A 15885-nucleotide genomic window follows, 5' to 3' on the forward strand; every position below is an offset into this window, starting at 1 on the left:
GAAAGATCAATTTTAAAGTAATTGAAATTAAAAAATCTACAGGTTTTCTTTCTCTATTAAGCAATAGGGATTGTAATGCCAAGGGTTTCCAAATAATAATTTGAAAAGTTAAAGGTTCTTGAAAGTGACGTACTTCACAAATATGGTCCCACACTCACTGGCAAATATGGATAAGTTAGCACAAAAGCACAGCTTATGTGATAAAGTCCCCCTTCCCTCTTGCATGATCAGCATTGAACCTCGTCATTATGTGACACTTTAGCAACTTTGATTGGACTCCAAATCGCACAATGGGTGATAAAACAAATAAAGACTGGGTGACTGACTTGCCTCAAAATGTATCCCAAGATTTCAGGTCCAGTTCCATTCAAGATCTTGCTCCCATGTTTCTTCTGTACCCACACATCTGGAAGATATAGACAATTTAAAGGCAATATAAAATCCTGAAACCTGCCTTGTGGAAGAACATAAGAAATTGCCATGCTGGGTCAGACCAAGGGTCCATCAAGCCCAGCATCCTGTTTCCAACAGAGGCCAAACCAGGCCACAAGAACCTGGCAAGTACCCAAACACTAAGAAGATCCCATACTACTGATGCAATTAATAGCAGTGGCTATTCCCTAAGTAAACTTGATTAATAGCCGTTAATGGACTTCTCCTCCAAGAACTTTTCCAAACCTTTTTTGAACCCAGCTACACTAACTGCACTAACCAAATTCCTCTGGCAACAAATTCCAGACTGTGGAACTGTGTGAACAAAGTGATTGGACATCCAATACCTCAGTCAAACCTCATACATCCATTCTTAAAGAAGTAAACCAAGGCTTCATTTGTAACCAACTAAAGTATTGTTAATCTGATATCCCAAAACCGTCTTGCAACTGGCAGAATGAATGCCAGCTATTCCCATGCACTAGATGGCCTAGCACCCATACACCTTTCTCAAGCCATGATTTCCAACGCATTGTCCTTTTATTTATTTTGAAGCTGGGGTTGTTCTCTGTCCTGATTGTTAAAATTGTCTCAAGTGGACTTTATTTGTGTTCTTGGGTTTCAAAAAATTAGATTTGCATAGAGACGTGCCCGTACCTTTTCTGTGGCTGCTCTTAAATTTTGGAATTCTCTTCCAGCACAGCTAAGAAATATTAGTGATCTTTATGTATTTCGAAGCTTTTCGTATGGCTTTTCTGCAGTGTGCGTCAGTAGACTGTTGGATTCTGATGCAGAGTATATTCTGTTGTATTTTGGTATATTATTTCTTTTATATTAAGTATATCCTTGTATTTGACTTTTACTGTATATTTATTTTTCTATTGCATGATTTTGTGAGGTAGATACTCATATTACTTTTTATAATGTATGTATTTATTGATTTTATGATTTGATATTATATTTGTACATTTTTTGTACACTACATTGAGCCTTCATAGTACACGTGGTTTATAAAGCCAAAGAATAAATACAACTGTGCCTCAATGACATTACTCAGTTTCACCAAGGGAGTCTCTCATGGTGCTTGCCCTTCCCAAATAACTGATCCTGAGGCTGTAGAGGATTGAGAGAAAGAAGCTTGAGGCTCTTTGGAGAAGAGACGGCTAAGGGGGGATATAATGGAGATGTTTAAAATCATGAGAGGTCTAGAACGGGTAGATGTGAATCAGTTATTTACTCTTTCAGATAATAGAAAGACTAGGGGGCAGTCTATGAAGTTAGCGTGTGGCACATTTAAAACTAATCAGAGAAAGTTCTTTTTTACTCAACGCACAATTAAACTCTGGAATTTGTTGCCAGAGGATGTGGTTAGTGCAGTTAGTATAGCTGTGTTTAAAAAAGGATTGGATAAGTTCTTGGAGAAGTCCATTATCTGCAATTAATTAAGTTGACTTAGAAAATAGCCACTGCTATTACTAGCAATGGTTACATGGAATAGACTTAGTTTTTGTGTACTTGCCAGGTTCTTATGGCCTGGATTGGCCACTGTTGGAAACAGGATGCTGGGCTTGATGGACCCTTGGTCTGACCCAGTATGGCATGTTCTTATGTTCTTACCCACATAATAAGAGAGGAATGTGAAAGATCCACAGGAGGAAAGGGATAAATGTCAGATAGTTGGAGGCTTCAGCTGAGAGAAGCACGGTGAGAGGAACATGGTGCCTTACACTTGAAAGAAACTTGGTGGATAAACACTGGGGATCATTTACTAAGCAGAGTTAGACTTTACAACTATTCAGCATAGTAAATGCCCTAATACAGAAATAACTGCACATTATCTTTCCTAGCATTGAAATTAGCTGATTTGCATGCAATGTATGCAAATTAGCTCATGCATAGTAAAATCTAACGCAACACAAATAATGCAGCTTGCCTCAAAATTGGCAAGCCACATTATTTGATTGAAAATTAGCTACACTTCAATAGTGGCATTGGGCTCAGGTCGTAAAGGGGTGAGTTGTATTAAAGCATGTTTCCTGTTTTCTGTATACAGAAGCAACACTTCATACATCTGGCCCTACGTATAACAGCTGCCAGGAGGCACTGCTCCTGCACTATTTAGCATGTTTTTGGTAGGACAAGCAGGAGGGGGCATCACATACTGTAGCCCTTTCTCTCTTTTCTCAATTCCTCACCTTCCATCCCCCATTCCCTAACTTGTGGCTCCCTGAACTCAACAATCCAAGCTATAACTGTCTGCAATATGGCAGATGCTTTCTCCAAGTTTTCAGTTTCTCATTTGACTCCTGGCTGTTGTGCTTGGGAAAACAGTTAAAGTGTACAGCTGGAACTCTGTTACATTAGGCCACTGCCATTACATACTGTTCAGAGAGAGGCATGCAAAAGATTTGTAAAGTGGCCTTCTAGAAGCTTTGACCTGAAATTGTTAATTAAAAACTATGGGAAAATCTTTGTTCAAAATGTATTAAACAGCACCACCAAGTGGTGAGCTAGAAAAATGACATCTGAGGTTTCATTTAAACCCTTCTCTACTCATAAAAAAGGTCAACAAAAGATATAAGATGATACCTTTTTATTGGACTAACTTGATACATTTCTTGGCTAGCTATCAATAGCTATACTTTCTTCATCAGGTTCAAACAAAATGAGCAGGTAAAGGCAAGGGATGTCTGAATATACAAATAATTCACAGATGTTTGTTGTGTTATAATTATGAATGTCAATTTGTACACTGTTATGATCTACACATGGAATAACAGTATATAGAATGCCTAATAAATAAATAACTTTAGAAAAGTGGTATGAAGGAGGGAAGGAGGAAAGGGGGCAGGTGATGTGTTAGAGTGGCAAGAAGGAAACCGGATTATATCTACTAATAGGGACATGGGTTTCCTCACCCACTAAGTGCTCTTATGTTTGTATTGAAATATCTGTTCACTTTAATTTCAAATAACTTGTGGCAGGATACAAGATAATAATCAGCTAATACCAGTCCTATGCACATTACATTAGAGTATGTCAGAAACATCTGGAGTGGAGTGCCCTGCACCTGGTCTGTTTAACAGTTTGCAGTGAGTGGGCTCAGGGGACAATATTATTATTACAATCCAACTATAGGTAAAAGTGAGGCATAGGAGAATGAATAAAGAGCATATAAACTGAGAATTGAACAGTGCAAAACTGTGTTGGTATGATACCACTGGCTACCCATGGATTGGAGAATTAAATTTCCGATTTTGTTATTTGTTTTTAAAGGTTTACATGGGCTTGTAATTTCCTTTTTAACTCAGCCTTAAAATTTTACCAACCTTCACAGCCACTACGATCTTCCTCTCAATTACTATTAAATGTTCCTTCTTTTAGATATGTAAAATGTGATGAGTCACATGAACGCCTGTTTATGGTATAGAGCCCTTTGCTCTGGAACACCTTACCTGTGGAGGTCAAGAAAGAGACTTCCCTGCTAAAGTTTAGGAAACTGGTGAAAAGCCTTCTGTTTAATAAAGCATATAATTTAATCTAGTATTGTATCTGTAGACGCTCATCTACTGGTTTCCCGAGAGGTATTACTTAGCATTTGATGATATATGAAGCATTTTTTTAAATAAAATTTATAATGCAGTGAAAAATGGTGAGAAAAGATATTAGGAGATGTGATCCTAAAATGTATTAAATAACAAGAAAGATGATCTATCAAAGCCATGAGGATAAGAAAAAGAGGATAGATCCAGAAGTCCTTAAAATTCTTTATTATAGCGAAGACAAGTTGCCCAATAATTGCCCGACTGTGGTCGCGACTGTGGTCGCGTTTCTCCCACTTACAGGGGGGGCTGCTTCAGGGGCTACAAAAACGTAGACATATTTTGAAATAACATCCAAAAACATATTAAAAACATATATAATAATAAAATTCCCACATAAATTATAATTTAAATAATGAAAAAACATTTAAATAATAAAAAACAGGGTCAATCTTGACATTCATAAAAAGACAATTACTCAACATATAAAACAGATAAATAGGATACGGACATCAAAGGCGCATAATTAGTATCAATCACAGCAAAGTTTGCATTTTCGAAACTATGCCTGTTGTTTTCCATGGAAAAAGTATTTGCAGAAAAAGGTGCAAAAGTCTACAAGTTTCAAAGTGAACATATGTTCTTTTTGAAAATGGGTGCAAAGCCCAGGAGTAAAAGGTACCTGCAGACAACCTGAAAATTCTCCCCTTGATCTCCCTGTACCTCAGTCACTGAATTATTGTGAGACCTTGCAATTAGTTGCTTTCTCCTCCTTGACATATGTATTGCAGTTCACCTCTTTCTTTGTAATATGCCTGGTGCGGAAAATCAAACAGAAATAAATAAATAACTGGATTTATTACCTGCCTTTTTCAATAAGGAATTCACCCAAGGCAGGGTACAACATATTAGAAAGCAACAAGGGCAAGACTTTTTATTTTTTCTTACTTTTAAAATATTTCTAGAATTGTTCTTTCATGATGAAAGTGTGGAGTATGTTGTGTAGATCAATGAAAAACTCCTACTTTAATACATTTAGATTTTTATTTTTTAGACAGTAGACTGAAAAATGTATAAGGGTGTGATGGCACTGTATCTGCAAATATGTGATCTAAGTATCAGAATAAGTTCCATAATTTAATTACTATGAAAATCAGACCTTGTCACAGCCCTGAAATTGTAGGCAGGGCTGACCCATGGTAGGTGCAGGCAGCCTGTGCAGTCCCCCTCCATCCTAGGGCTGGATTTATATATCGAGTGCCCATAGGCAGTGAGGGGAAGAGGGGTCCGACTCCCACCGCCACACCAAAGTCATCTCTTTCATCTTCCCCAGCTCCAGCAGTAGCAGCAATACAACTTTAAAAAGAAAATCTAGGGTCACATGATATGGTGAGCCTGGGCAGAGGTGTGCTTCAGGCACCATCCCCCTATCACTGAATGGCATCAGCTACATCAGAGATACAAATTGATTGTTTTTCAGATAGGTGAAAAAGGCATATGTCGATTGATAAGTACATGCAGAAATCGCCTATCGGTATGCTCTTGAAAGGGGGATAAAAAGAGAAATAAAAACCAAAGGTTGTTTCAGACGAGATGGCCCTGGATCCGGAGAGGCTGATTGCCCCGCCTTTAAGTAGTGAAGTAATCGTGGTTTTAACTTCAAAGATAATGGCAGCTATGGACAGCAGACTAAATACCATATCAGGACAAATCACACAGCTGAAGGGCAAGCTTGCTGAACTAAGTCCAAGGATTCAGGCAGAAGAAGAGAGAATGTCACGGCTAGAAGATGATTCAAATGATCTTACTTCCAAAGCCACAGAGTTAGAAAAAAAAATGGGAGTGCAGGAAGAGAAAATAGAAAATCTTGAGAACAGATCTAACCAGACCAACATTCGGTTGGTGGGGCTCCCTGAAAATACTGAAGACCAGAACCTAGAGAGCTTTTTAGAAAAATGGCTGTCTGGGGCCCTGGATTTGGCAGACATACAGGAAACAGTGAAAATTGAAAGGCCCACGGATTAAGTGACAAGAATTCAGGGGAGACCCGACCACATATTGTAATAGCCAAGGAATTAAATTGGTCACATAAACAACAAATAATGCAAGCCTGCTCATTTGTGGACATTCCCCGCTCAGGGTTTACAACCTTTGTGACCTCTCCAAGCACTCCGCTGGTACAGATGGCTACTCCTTCCTACCAGGAGTCTTCAGCAACAGATTCATACAGCTTGCTAACTCCATCTCCTTCTGGAACTAGTCCACAACAGATTGCTACTCCTAGCTCTAACACAGAGTTTTCCTTATCAGATTGCTAACTCCTATCTGATGTCTCCGCCCATCCGGCATCAGATCTATAACAAGATTGCTAACTCCTCCCTTCTTGAGGAGTTGGATCCTAACAGATTGCTAACTCCTCCCTTCTTGAGGAGTTGGATCCTAACAGTCTTCTAGCTGGGAGACCGCATACTAGTGTTACTACCGACTTCAGAAAGTAAATTGCTGTCCCATTGGCAAGGTCCATATGAGGTACTGAAGAAGATGGGCCCGGTGGATTATAAAATGGCCCAACCCGATAAATGGAAAAAGGCCCAGATCTTCCACATGAATCTACTAAAAAAAATGGGTTGCTCCAACTTGCAGTCTGGTCCAAGAAGAAGACTTTGGTCCAGACGTTTCACAAACTTCTGGGCCCCAGATGATCCCATATGGGGACCAACTCTCCACAATGCAGAAAGTGGACCTAGATAAACTGGTGACTTGGAATAAAGATATCTTCTTGACTATGCCCGGGAGAACTCACTTAACTTGTCACGACATTATTACAAACCCAGGAGTAATAATTAAACAACGGCCCTACCGGATTCCCAAAGCCAGGAGGCAGGTTGTAGAAGCTGAGGTGAAAGAAATGCTTTGACTTGGAATAATAGAGGAATCCAATAGCGATTGTTCCTCGCCCATTGTTACTGGTACCTAAACAGGATGGTAGTATCCAGTTCTGTATTGACTTCCGGAAGGTCAATGAGGCTTCGAAGCTGGACGCATACCCAATGCCCCGCGTGGATGAACTCATTGAACACTTGGGAACTGCCCAGTTCATCTCCACACTTGATTTGACAAAGGGATACTGGCAAGTCCCCCTGGCACCAACTGCGAAGGAGAAGACAGCTTTCTCAACACCGGAAGAACACTTCCAGTTTACGGTCCTGCCGTTCGGACTTCATGGGGCTCCAGCTACCTTCCAGAGCTTGGTAAACCGCTTGCTACACCCACATCAGTATTATACAGCGGCCTATCTTGACGACATCGTTATTTACAGTGGAGACTGGGAGACACACCTAAGGCAATTACAGGCAGTACTTACAAGTCTACAAAGGGCTGGACTGACAGCCAACTCCAAGAAATGTAAATTAGGGGGTCAAGAAGTACAATATCTGGGATACTCCCTTGGGAGAGGAAAAGTCCACCCGCAGGCGTGGAAAATAGAAGCAATTACCCGAGTCAGGTTCCACAGACAAAGTGTAAGGTGAGAGCCTTTTTAGGTCTCATTGGTTACTATCGACGGTTCATACCAAACTTTTCAGAAAAAGCGGAGCCCCTCACATGCCTATTACAAAAGAGAGCCCCAGAGAAGGTTAGATGGTCTGTAGAGGGTTTAAAGAAAGACATATGCTCAGAACCTGTTCTGCTAAGTCCGGACTTTACTAAGCCCTTTATAGTACAGACAGACGCATCACAGGTGGGGCTAGGAGCCGTCCTCACACAAGAGAGAGAAAACGAAGAACACCCAGTAGCCTTCATTAGCAGGAAGTTTTCAATGATAGAGAAAGAGGCCTTAGCTGTCAAATGGGCCTTGGAGGCTTTTCATTATTATCTACTGGGCCGCCAGTTCACGCTGGTAACAAATCACCAACCCCTTGTCTGGGTCGCTCGGAATAAGGAGTACAATGGCCGAGTAATGAGGTGGTTTCTGGCACGCCATTTGACTTTAAAGTCCGACACAGAGCAGGGAAAGCGAATATAAATTCAGACTTCCTTTCTAGGGAAGTCTCCCTTGTACAGGCAGGCGCTCAACTAAGGAAGATTGAGCTGAGGGGGAGGGAATGTGATAGAATATATGACAGAAAGCCTCAGACTGCCTTAATGGACTGGCTCCAGCTATCTGGCCTGGTCCACCTTAAGACAGACAGGAAAGAGATCCTCGGGTGGGGCATTTCCCTGAGGTAAGGGATACAAAGGTGAGGCCCTGAGAGAATTAGAGAGGCCCCAGGGAGAAGAAGTAAGCTGTAATCCAATGCTGTGTTTGTTCTGGACATTTTCTTTGCTTGTCAGTCTGAGGTAAGCAGCCATTTGCTTCTCTTCTATTATATAATTTTGTAAATAAACCGATGAAAAGCAGACCATTCTCCAGCCTGGTCTGTTCTGCAGCCTACCCCAGTCATAGACCGCTCCAAGGGCATCACACCTCTAAGGACTAAATTGAGGTTCCAAGTAGGACATATCTTCCGCACAGGAGAATACAAGTGCTTTACCCCCCGAAGGAAATGAACCATATCCAGGTGAGTAGCCGACTGTCCATGTACTTTGCCTCGCAGGCAGCCCAAGGCCGCAATCTGAACCTTAAGAGAGCTAAAGGCCAAGCCTTTTACCAAACCTTTTTGCAAAAACGCCAAGATGTGAGCTATCGAGGCCTGAGTCAAGACTATCCCTTGTCACATGCACCAGGCCTCAAAGACCTTCCAGACCCTTACATATGATAAAGAAGTGGAAGTCTTTCTAGTCTGCAGCAGAGTGGAAATGACATCCTCTGGATATCCTTTCTCTCACAAACGTCTCCTCTCAAAAGCCAAGCTGCAAGACAAAAGTGATCCGCCCTGTCTGAAAATATTGGACCTGCCACAGAAGTTTTGGTAAATGTGCGAGTCTCAGTGGACCATCCACTGCCATGTTAACCAGGTGAGCAAACCACAGTCACCGTGACCACTCTAGCACCACCAGAATCACCTCGCCGGGGTGATTTTCTATTTGTCTTATTAATTTTCCTACCAGAGGCCACAGAGAGAACACATAAAGAAGAATCCCTTGGGGCCAAGGGAGCACTAGAGCATCTAGTCCCTCCACTCGATGTTCTCTTCTGTGACTGAAGAACCGAGATGCTTTGGCGTTCTTCCACAACATCATCAAGTCCAGGCGGGGAGTACCCCACCAGCGACAAATCAGAGCCATTGCCTCTTCCGACAGCTCCCATTCTCCGGGATCCAGCTTTTGGTGGCTGAGAAAGTTCTCTTGTACATTGTCCACTCTGGCAATGTGAGAGACTGCTGGCAGAGCTAGATGCTGTTCTGCCCAAAGAAACAACTCCTGAGCTTCCTGGGCCACTGCTCAACTCCTGGTTCACCCTTGTCAAATGATATAAGCCACAGTGGTCGCATTGTCCGACAAGATACGCACCACGTGACCGCTCAACAGAGGCAGAAACACAACCAATGTATAACGTAATGCTCTGTTCTCCAAATGATTGATAGACCATGACTTCTCTTCCTCAGACCACTGTCCCTGCGCCAACTGATTCTGGCATACAGCTTCCCAGCTGAAGAGACTGGCATCCATGGTATCCACTATCCAGTCTGGGACCACTAAGTCCTCTCCGCGCCGCAAATGCTCCTGACCAAGCCACCACGAAAGACTGGACCTGGCAGGCTCCTCGAGAGACAGCGGAAGATGAAACGTCTCCGACAAAGGATCCCACTGGGAAAGGAGCGCCCGCTGTAGCAGCCACATAGTGCAAAGGCCCAAGGAACTAGCTCTAAAATCTAGGCCATAGACCCCAACACCTGGAGGTAATCCCAGACCCTGGGCACCTCTGCATCTAACAGGCTGCACACCTGACTCTGCAACATGAGAATATGACCCTCTGTCAGGAAAACTCTTCCTGCCCTGGTGTCGAAGCGTACTCCCAAGAACTCCAGAACCTGAGAGGGGATGAGATGACTCTTCGCCCGATTCACCACCCACCCCAGTGCCTCCAGATGCTGCAAGACTTGAGCCACCACCTGAACAGCAAGATCTTCTGACTTTGCTTGGATGAACCAGTCATCCAGATATGGATGAACTAAGATGCCCCTTCTTCTAAGCACTGCTGCCACACCACCATCACCTTGGTGAACGTCTGTGGTGCTGTTGCCAAGCCGAACAGAAAGGCACAAAACTGAAAATGCTTGCCGAGAATCATGAAGCGGAGAAATCTCTGGTAATCTGGATGAATCAGAATATGTAGATAAGCTTCAGTCAAGTCTAGAGACACTAGAAACACTCCCTTGCGCACTGCTGTGATCACCAAGAGCAGCGTTTCCATTCGAAAATGAGGAACCTTGAAAGCGACATTCACTTTTTTTAAATCCAAAACTGGACGGAAGGACCCCCCTCCTTTTTCGGAACCACGAAATATATGGAATACCTTCCCATTGTTGCATCCATCGGTCGCAGATGGCTGCGACCGCTCTGCCTTACCTCTTTTTCTCCCCTTTCCCTCTCTTTGGGCAAGATGGCTGTCTCCGGTGCCGAGTGCTGCGGGCCTCGGCTTTCTCAGACCAGCATGGGAGTCCCCATCCGCCATGCTCACTCCTGTGGCCTCCTAGGGCGCGAGCGCGCACATCTCTGACGCTCAAATATACGTCATGGCGGGAACCTCGGGGGCGGCCCCACTGCATGACGTCAGTACCTCCAGGAATAACTAGCCTCCGCTTCCGCTACCAATTTGAGTTAGCAAAGACTTCGCTTCGCTACTCTGCCTGCTCTAAGCTGCTAGCTTAGATGCTTCCTTTCGCTAAGGGCCTTGCTCCACCAGAAGCTCTAGACATCCGCTCCTCGGGGTCTCTCGCTTCCAACTTCCCTTCGGGGTCCTCACTAACCTAGACAACCGCTCCTCGGGGGTCTTTTCTCTTATTTCATTTCCAGGATATTGGACCATTGGGTACTCGCTCCTCGAGGGCCCTATCTACTTCATATCCTGCACCACCGACCTTCGGTCCAACCATTCTACCATCAGGAAGATGCCTTCACTCTGTGAGTACCTCTACGAACCTGCGCTCCAACTCCACCCACTAGCCGCGGCGTTACCCGCACTGCAGGCTCCTGCCTATCGTGAACATCTGGGTGAGACTACACTTCTGATCCTGTTGAGCTTATTGGCACCTCATGGATCAGTGCCTTACCTTCCTGCTTACCATCTATTTGTTAGGCTTGACTCCTCAAGAAGGGAGGAGTTAGCAATCTGTTATGATCTACTCCTCAAGAAGGGAGGAGTTAGCACTCTGTTGTGGATTAGACTGCAGAGTTAGCAATCTGTTGTAGATCTGCTCCTCCAGAGAGGAGGAGTTAGCAATCTATTATAATTCTGCTGCTCGGAGTTAGCTATCTATTATCGAGCTCCTTCTGTAGGAGGAGGAGTTAGCAGTCTGATATGGATCTCCTCCTGGAGAGAGAGGAGTTAACAATCTGTTAGTCCCTGCTGCTATGCATAGCAATCTGTTATAAGTCCGCCAGGGAGTTAGCAATCGATTATGGATCACCCTGCAAGGGGAAGAGCTAACAATTGTAATACTCCGTAGGCGGAGTTAATGATCTGTGGTGGATTGGCTTCCCACAGAGTGGCAGTCGTATAATACTGCTCTAGTAGTGTAAGGAATGATCACTTGAGGTAAATTGGTGAATCCCTGGGCCGATGGTAGATGACAGCGCCTCCAGGAGGACATCCTGAGAGGGACCACCGGCTAGGCTGGAGTATGGAGGCAAACACAGATAGTTATTTATTTAGACAGGAAGTAGAACCACCAGAGGTGGCAGTAGTGAGCTGATGTGCCCGGCAGGGCTGATGTCCCTCAGATACTGGAATTGCGGTCTCTGGGTTGCTGAGCTGTAGAGAGAGACTATAGGTAGTGAGTAGACAGGGTATGCTGGATACATAACCAGTAGTAGATGATACACTCACAATTGTAGAGATCTGTAATGGCTTCTATGCAACAGAGTCTTCAGTATATTCAGGAACAGGAGCCGTAGGCGAGTGCTGGTTCCCATAAGCAGTCTGAAATGAGAACTCACAATATCTGTGTATGAGATGGCTTATGGAATAGAAGAGAGTCTTTGGAGGGTTTTAGGAACATAGGCCCTCGTGGAGCGAGTACCGGTTCCTATCTGCAATCTATAATAGTAATGCACAAGATATAGGTATATAATAGCTTCTGAAATAGAAGAGAGTTGAGAAGGGGCTTAGGAACAATGGCTCTCATGGAGCGAGTACCGTTTCCTATCTGCAATCCACAATAATGACTCACGATCTCCGTACCTGCGATAACGTCTTAGACAGAAGGGAGTCTTGGAGATTAGGAACATAGGGCCTTGGGAGCGAGTACCGGTTTCTATCTGTAATAGAACTCACTGTGTTCACGTCTGCGATCACTTCCAGGTAGTCAGGAGTCTTTTGAGCATTCAGGAATGTAGACCCTCGAGGAGCGAGCACCAGATCCCGTCTTAGCAATCTGAAACAAGAAGAGAGAGCAGGGCCCCCGAGGAGCGGGTACCCCTGGTAAGGTGGTGGAGGCAGAGCAGCGGAGAAAGAATTCCCCTTGCTAACTCGATTCGTAGTTGCAAGCAAAGACCTTTTAAAGTGGAAGCGGATGACGTCACTTTGGGGGGACGCCCCCGAGGTTCGCGCCCTTGCCGGTACAAACTCTGGAGCGTGCGCACGCGCCTTTACGTCATCAGGAACATGGCGGATCCGCAGTGTCAGGCCAGCCCCGGGATTCCAGGAAGTACAGCAAGGAGAAACTGCGGCAGCATCTGTCCATCAGACCCGAAGGGAGTCATCACTAAGGTAGAGAGGATGGAGCGAGGGCGAGAACAGGCACGAAAGCAACACTATTACAGCAGTACAATAAAGACTCTATCCATTCTGTGTCTGCTAACTGTGTCAGCCTATCGCAGTGATTCCCCATGGGGCTCCTCCCCGTGGGCGTGTCCATCTCCATTGCGACCAAGGGTCCACAATGCCTCAAACACAACACCCATCCTTTGTTTCTTCACCAGAACTGGAACCATGGCTCTCAACGCTTGTAACCGCTCCATGGTTTCCTGAACTACCCTTTTCTTTGGGAATGAAAAGCAAGGGCACACTATGAATAAGTCCTACAGCAGGCAAGAGAACTCTAAAACGTAACCGTCTCTTATCACGCTGAAGACCCACTGTTCTGACATGATATTAGTCCACTACTCATAAGAGAGAGTCAGATGCCCTCCAATAGGAGGAAGAGAGGCGTGGACCGGCCTCACTTCATTGGGTGGACGTGGCTTCACCAGAGCCCTGTCCAAGACCTTCTCTGCCTTGCTTCCTGCCCCCTCGAAAGGACTGGTTCCAGGATTGCTGCCTCCTGGTGCCTTGCCTCTGAACCCCCGCCAAGGGCCTACCAGAACGAAACCACCTGTTTGGTCAAAACCGGGACCACCCTGAAAAAAAGCTTTGTTACTTTTGGGCCTGTCTTCTGGCAGCCTATGCCCTTTGGTCTCTCCAAGACGCTTTACGAGCTTCTCTAAGTTCTCACCAAATAGGAGCTTTCCCTTGAACTGTAAGACTCCCAACCGAGACTTAGACCACACATCCACTGACCAGTTCCTTAATCAAAGGAGCCTTATGGCCAAAACCGCAGACATCATAATCCTCAAAGATATTCTGATCAGGTCATATAGGGCATCCACCACATAGGCCGCTGCTGCTTCCAGACATTGGCGTAGTTGCGACCCTGGCCATAGCCAGGCAGGCGCAAGATACCACGGTGCAGCAAGCAGCGATCTGTAAGGTCATAGCTGATAAGACTGCTTGAGGATGGATTCCTGCCGTCTGTCATTGGCATACTTGAGTGAAGCTCCTCCCTCGACTGGTATGGTAGTGTGCTTTGTGGTGGCGCAGACCAGGGCGTCGACTCCACTCCAACCCTTAATTTCCCACCCGCACAGTGCCTTATTTTTTTTTTTTTTATCTTCAATCCAGATCACGGTAGCTTCCTACCGCAACTCAGGCCCAATGCTTCTGGGGTAGATAAGCAGCTGAGAGAAGCAAAGGCTTTTTGCATAGCTCCTATAAGCACTATGGTGAAAGTCTGCACTTTCATCATAGCTGCTTAGCTAACTCAGAAACGTCGAGCCCAGGTCACGCTAGGAGGCTACCGCAGTCCAGGCTCAAGATAAAGACGGTGGAAGGGTTGGGATGGGAGAAAAAAAGGTGGCCTGGAGACAGAAACTTTGAAAAAAAAAAAGCAAGGGGAGCAACCGGCACAGACCTGAGCCCTTATATTTCGAATCTTATGCGATGCAGAACACTTTGGCGGATGATAGCAAGTACAGTCCAGCAGGGCCAAGCCTTTGGAGCTCGGGTGTTTAAAACCTGCAGGCCCACAGTTTCGTTTTTTTTCCTTTTCAAAAGGTGTGTTACTTATCAAATTATCTTTTCAAAATATCCGAGTAAGTAGCTAGTTATCCAGCCACACAAGGTTGGAAGGCTTTTAAACCTGCTCTGAAGCAGGGGCTGAATATTCAAAACTTTGTCATTTAGGTTGATAACTTTTAAGTAACCCATCTAAATGACTTTTAAATATGGACCTCCTGATGTTTTTTCTGCAATAGCCATTCTTTGTGCTCTTTAACCTATATCTGTTCCCTACCATTGTGTTCCGGAGGAAAAAATAAGCACCTGTGATATTGTCAGCTGACACCATCCTCCTACTCATTACTCCATGTCGATCGCTGGAAGCACAGGATGATCAGCAAAAAGATCATTAATTACCTGCTCAAATAATTATTTACAACATATACCATAAGCTACTCACTTTATCATTGAATTATTTTATTAATTTCAATACTGATCTGTTTTACTAGTTTTATAAAGAAATTTTATTTGACCTTTTTTTATTTTTATTCCTGATATTAACTACTGTTCTTATTTAATTTATTATTATACTTGAAGCACATTTTTATTTGCAATGAATTTTATTTATATTTTATTCCTTTTCCTTTATTGTATTTTATGTATGAATGTAGGAAATGAAACTGGATTAGAAATTTTATACAAATGTTGTGAACCGTTGTGATGGAACCTACCGAATGACGGTCCATGAAAAAAATTGTAAATAAATAAATCAGCCAGTAACGCTGTTGCTGCCCACACTGTCATTAACAGAGGCCCACATAATGCTCACAATGAGAGGCCATCGAGGAAGATGACAATTCTTTGTATTGGCCGGCTGGAAACAATAGATTTCTGGCAGAAGGTAGGCAAGCTGAATTAGATAAAGTGTTGGTTCAGTTCTGGCCCAGTCTGTAGTTTGCCCATGCTTAGTTTGAAGAATTCTGATTTGTGTCTGTTGGGTATTAATAACTCTGGGGCCACTATCAGAAACAAGATGCTGGGCTAGATGAGCCATTGGTCTGATTCAGTTTGGTCATTCTTATATTCTTAAAACTGAACCATGCAGGCCAGGCAAGTCCCACAAAACTAGGAGGTCCTACATGGTTCAGACAAGATTGACACTGGCAGACACAGGTAAGAAGCGCTGTTCTCTTACTACAGGCCAGAGAGAGGTTTGATGCTTGGGGCATACCCCTCCTTTTCCTGAACTGCAGGGCCTCTGGCAGTTACCCCAATTTGATCCCTCCCCAAAGGATGACCCTGGTTGTAGGTTTCTAGTGAACACCACTGCATTAGTGCCTCTCGACCTCAAATGGGCCAATTATCTTCAGAGTTAAGAGCAGAGTACAAAGTTATTTTAAATGGGCCAAATTTTCCTTTATATATTGGCATCAACTTTTGACCCATTTTCACCTGACTTGCAGTAATAGAACAGGTTACTTAAGTTTCTTTCAT

Source organism: Rhinatrema bivittatum, chromosome 4 (genome assembly GCF_901001135.1).
Source record: "Rhinatrema bivittatum chromosome 4, aRhiBiv1.1, whole genome shotgun sequence".
Classification (NCBI taxonomy): Eukaryota; Metazoa; Chordata; class Amphibia; order Gymnophiona; family Rhinatrematidae; genus Rhinatrema; species Rhinatrema bivittatum.